Below are 6,000 nucleotides of genomic sequence, written 5' to 3'. Positions count from 1 at the left end.
GGGGGGTTACTACTGTAGTGGGGGGTTACTACTGTAGTGGAGGGTTACTACTGTAGTGGGGGGTTACTACTGTAGTGGGGGGTTACTACTGTAGTGGGGGGTTACTACTGTAGTGGAGGGTTACTACTGTAGTGGAGGGTTACTACTGTAGTGGGGGGTTACTACTGTAGTGGGGGGTTACTACTGTAGTGGGGGGTTACTACTGTAGTGGGGGGTTACTACTGTAGTGGAGGGTTACTACTGTAGTGGAGGGTTACTACTGTAGTGGAGGGTTACTACTGTAGTGGAGGGTTACTACTGTAGTGGAGGGTTACTACTGTAGTGGGGGGTTACTACTGTAGTGGAGGGTTACTACTGTAGTGGAGGGTTACTACTGTAGTGGAGGGTTACTACTGTAGTGGGGGGTTACTACTGTAGTGGAGGGTAGTGGAGGGTTACTACTGTAGTGGAGGGTTACTACTGTAGTGGAGGGTTACTACTGTAGTGGGGGGTTACTACTGTAGTGGGGGGTTACTACTGTAGTGGAGGGTTACTACTGTAGTGGAGGGCTACTACTGTAGTGGAGGGTTACTACTGTAGTGGGGGGTTACTACTGTAGTGGGGGGTTACTACTGTAGTGGAGGGTTACTACTGTAGTGGAGGGTTACTACTGTAGTGGAGGGTTACTACTGTAGTGGGGGGTTACTACTGTAGTGGGGGGTTACTACTGTAGTGGAGGGTTACTACTGTAGTGGGGGGTTACTACTGTAGTGGGGGGTTACTACTGTAGTGGGGGGTTACTACTGTAGTGGGGGGTTACTACTGTAGTGGAGGGTTACTACTGTAGTGGGGGGTTACTACTGTAGTGGAGGGTAGTGGAGGGTTACTACTGTAGTGGGGGGTTACTACTGTAGTGGAGGGTTACTACTGTAGTGGAGGGTTACTACTGTAGTGGAGGGTTACTACTGTAGTGGAGGGTTACTACTGTAGTGGAGGGTTACTACTGTAGTGGAGGGTTACTACTGTAGTGGAGGGTTACTACTGTAGTGGAGGGTTACTACTGTAGTGGGGGGTAGTGGAGGGTTACTACTGTAGTGGAGGGTTACTACTGTAGTGGAGGGTTACTACTGTAGTGGAGGGTAATGGGGGGTTACTACTGTAGTGGAGGGTTACTACTGTAGTGGAGGGTTACTACTGTAGTGGAGGGTTACTACTGTAGTGGGGGGTTACTACTGTAGTGGAGGGTTACTACTGTAGTGGAGGGTAGTGGAGGGTTACTACTGTAGTGGAGGGTTACTACTGTAGTGGAGGGTTACTACTGTAGTGGAGGGTTACTACTGTAGTGGAGGGTTACTACTGTAGTGGAGGGTTACTACTGTAGTGGAGGGTTACTACTGTAGTGGAGGGTTACTACTGTAGTGGGGGGTTACTACTGTAGTGGGGGGTTACTACTGTAGTGGGGCGTTACTACTGTAGTGGAGGGTTACTACTGTAGTGGAGGGTTACTACTGTAGTGAGGGGTTACTACTGTAGTGGAGGGTTACTACTGTAGTGGAGGGTTACTACTGTAGTGGAGGGTTACTACTGTAGTGGAGGGTAGTGGAGGGTTACTACTGTAGTGGGGGGTTACTACTGTAGTGGGGGGTTACTACTGTAGTGGAGGGTTACTACTGTAGTGGAGGGTTACTACTGTAGTGGAGGGTTACTACTGTAGTGGAGGGTAGTGGAGGGTTACTACTGTAGTGGGGGGTTACTACTGTAGTGGAGGGTTACTACTGTAGTGGAGGGTTACTACTGTAGTGGAGGGTTACTACTGTAGTGGGGGGTTACTACTGTAGTGGAGGGTTACTACTGTAGTGGAGGGTTACTACTGTAGTGGAGGGTTACTACTGTAGTGGAGGGTTACTACTGTAGTGGGGGGTAGTGGAGGGTTACTACTGTAGTGGAGGGTTACTACTGTAGTGGAGGGTAGTGGAGGGTTACTACTGTAGTGGGGGGTTACTACTGTAGTGGAGGGTTACTACTGTAGTGGAGGGTTACTACTGTAGTGGAGGGTTACTACTGTAGTGGAGGGTTACTACTGTAGTGGAGGGTTACTACTGTAGTGGAGGGTTACTACTGTAGTGGAGGGTTACTACTGTAGTGGGGGGTTACTACTGTAGTGGAGGGTTACTACTGTAGTGGGGGGTTACTACTGTAGTGGGGGGTTACTACTGTAGTGGAGGGTTACTACTGTAGTGGAGGGTTACTACTGTAGTGGAGGGTTACTACTGTAGTGGAGGGTTACTACTGTAGTGGAGGGTTACTACTGTAGTGGAGGGTTACTACTGTAGTGGGGGGTTACTACTGTAGTGGAGGGTTACTACTGTAGTGGGGGGTTACTACTGTAGTGGAGGGTTACTACTGTAGTGGAGGGTTACTACTGTAGTGGAGGGTTACTACTGTAGTGGGGGGTTACTACTGTAGTGGAGGGTTACTACTGTAGTGGAGGGTTACTACTGTAGTGGAGGGTTACTACTGTAGTGGGGGGTTACTACTGTAGTGGAGGGTTACTACTGTAGTGGAGGGTTACTACTGTAGTGGAGGGTTACTACTGTAGTGGGGGGTTACTACTGTAGTGGGGGGTTACTACTGTAGTGGAGGGTTACTACTGTAGTGGGGGGTTACTACTGTAGTGGAGGGTTACTACTGTAGTGGAGGGTTACTACTGTAGTGGGGGGTTACTACTGTAGTGGAGGGTTACTACTGTAGTGGGGGGTTACTACTGTAGTGGAGGGTTACTACTGTAGTGGAGGGTTACTACTGTAGTGGGGGGTTACTACTGTAGTGGAGGGTTACTACTGTAGTGGGGGGTTACTACTGTAGTGGAGGGTTACTACTGTAGTGGAGGGTTACTACTGTAGTGGAGGGTTACTACTGTAGTGGAGGGTTACTACTGTAGTGGAGGGTTACTACTGTAGTGGAGGGTTACTACTGTAGTGGAGGGTTACTACTGTAGTGGGGGGTTACTACTGTAGTGGGGGGTTACTACTGTAGTGGAGGGTTACTACTGTAGTGGAGGGTTACTACTGTAGTGGGGGGTTACTACTGTAGTGGGGGGTAGTGGAGGGTTACTACTGTAGTGGAGGGTTACTACTGTAGTGGGGGGTAGTGGAGGGTTACTACTGTAGTGGGGGGTTACTACTGTAGTGGGGGGTTACTACTGTAGTGGAGGGTTACTACTGTAGTGGAGGGTTACTACTGTAGTGGGGGGTTACTACTGTAGTGGGGGGTTACTACTGTAGTGGAGGGTTACTACTGTAGTGGAGGGTTACTACTGTAGTGGAGGGTTACTACTGTAGTGGAGGGTTACTACTGTAGTGGAGGGTTACTACTGTAGTGGAGGGTTACTACTGTAGTGGGGGGTTACTACTGTAGTGGGGGTTACTACTGTAGTGGAGGGTTACTACTGTAGTGGAGGGTTACTACTGTAGTGGAGGGTTACTACTGTAGTGGGGGGTTACTACTGTAGTGGGGGGTTACTACTGTAGTGGAGGGTTACTACTGTAGTGGAGGGTTACTACTGTAGTGGAGGGTTACTACTGTAGTGGAGGGTTACTACTGTAGTGGAGGGTTACTACTGTAGTGGGGGGTTACTACTGTAGTGGAGGGTTACTACTGTAGTGGAGGGTTACTACTGTAGTGGAGGGTTACTACTGTAGTGGAGGGTTACTACTGTAGTGGAGGGTTACTACTGTAGTGGAGGGTTACTACTGTAGTGGAGGGTTACTACTGTAGTGGGGGGTTACTACTGTAGTGGAGGGTTACTACTGTAGTGGAGGGTTACTACTGTAGTGGAGGGTTACTACTGTAGTGGAGGGTTACTACTGTAGTGGAGGGTTACTACTGTAGTGGGGGGTTACTACTGTAGTGGAGGGTTACTACTGTAGTGGGGGGTTACTACTGTAGTGGGGGGTAGTGGAGGGTTACTACTGTAGTGGAGGGTTACTACTGTAGTGGGGGTAGTGGAGGGTTACTACTGTAGTGGGGGGTTACTACTGTAGTGGAGGGTTACTACTGTAGTGGAGGGTTACTACTGTAGTGGAGGGTTACTACTGTAGTGGGGGGTTACTACTGTAGTGGAGGGTTACTACTGTAGTGGAGGGTTACTACTGTAGTGGAGGGTTACTACTGTAGTGGAGGGTTACTACTGTAGTGGAGGGTTACTACTGTAGTGGGGGGTTACTACTGTAGTGGAGGGTTACTACTGTAGTGGAGGGTTACTACTGTAGTGGAGGGTTACTACTGTAGTGGAGGGTTACTACTGTAGTGGAGGGTTACTACTGTAGTGGAGGGTTACTACTGTAGTGGGGGGTTACTACTGTAGTGGGGGGTTACTACTGTAGTGGAGGGTTACTACTGTAGTGGAGGGTTACTACTGTAGTGGAGGGTTACTACTGTAGTGGAGGGTTACTACTGTAGTGGAGGGTTACTACTGTAGTGGAGGGTTACTACTGTAGTGGAGGGTTACTACTGTAGTGGAGGGTTACTACTGTAGTGGGGGGTTACTACTGTAGTGGGGGGTTACTACTGTAGTGGAGGGTTACTACTGTAGTGGAGGGTTACTACTGTAGTGGAGGGTTACTACTGTAGTGGGGGGTTACTACTGTAGTGGAGGGTTACTACTGTAGTGGAGGGTTACTACTGTAGTTGAGGGTAGTGGAGGGTTACTACTGTAGTGGAGGGTTACTACTGTAGTGGAGGGTTACTACTGTAGTGGGGGGTTACTACTGTAGTGGAGGGTTACTACTGTAGTGGAGGGTTACTACTGTAGTGGAGGGTTACTACTGTAGTGGGGGGTTACTACTGTAGTGGGGGGTTACTACTGTAGTGGAGGGTTACTACTGTAGTGGAGGGTTACTACTGTAGTGGAGGGTTACTACTGTAGTGGAGGGTTACTACTGTAGTGGAGGGTTACTACTGTAGTGGGGGGTTACTACTGTAGTGGAGGGTTACTACTGTAGTGGAGGGTTACTACTGTAGTGGAGGGTTACTACTGTAGTGGAGGGTTACTACTGTAGTGGAGGGTTACTACTGTAGTGGAGGGTTACTACTGTAGTGGGGGGTTACTACTGTAGTGGGGGGTTACTACTGTAGTGGGGGGTTACTACTGTAGTGGGGGGTTACTACTGTAGTGGGGGGTTACTACTGTAGTGGAGGGTTACTACTGTAGTGGAGGGTTACTACTGTAGTGGAGGGTTACTACTGTAGTGGAGGGTTACTACTGTAGTGGAGGGTTACTACTGTAGTGGAGGGTTACTACTGTAGTGGAGGGTTACTACTGTAGTGGAGGGTTACTACTGTAGTGGAGGGTTACTACTGTAGTGGAGGGTTACTACTGTAGTGGAGGGTTACTACTGTAGTGGAGGGTTACTACTGTAGTGGGGGGTTACTACTGTAGTGGAGGGTTACTACTGTAGTGGAGGGTTACTACTGTAGTGGAGGGTTACTACTGTAGTGGGGGGTTACTACTGTAGTGGGGGGTTACTACTGTAGTGGGGGGTTACTACTGTAGTGGGGGTTACTACTGTAGTGGGGGGTTACTACTGTAGTGGGGGGTTACTACTGTAGTGGAGGGTTACTACTGTAGTGGAGGGTTACTACTGTAGTGGAGGGTTACTACTGTAGTGGAGGGTTACTACTGTAGTGGGGGGTTACTACTGTAGTGGGGGGTTACTACTGTAGTGGAGGGTTACTACTGTAGTGGAGGGTTACTACTGTAGTGGAGGGTTACTACTGTAGTGGAGGGTTACTACTGTAGTGGGGGGTTACTACTGTAGTGGGGGGTTACTACTGTAGTGGGGGGTAGTGGAGGGTTACTACTGTAGTGGGGGGTTACTACTGTAGTGGGGGGTTACTACTGTAGTGGGGGGTTACTACTGTAGTGGGGGGTTACTACTGTAGTGGAGGGTTACTACTGTAGTGGAGGGTTACTACTGTAGTGGAGGGTTACTACTGTAGTGGAGGGTTACTACTGTAGTG

This window comes from Salvelinus fontinalis, chromosome 18 (assembly GCF_029448725.1).
Source record: "Salvelinus fontinalis isolate EN_2023a chromosome 18, ASM2944872v1, whole genome shotgun sequence".
NCBI classification, from domain to species: Eukaryota; Metazoa; Chordata; class Actinopteri; order Salmoniformes; family Salmonidae; genus Salvelinus; species Salvelinus fontinalis.
The sequence above is the reverse complement of the archived record's forward strand: the minus strand, read 5'-3'. Positions refer to the sequence as shown.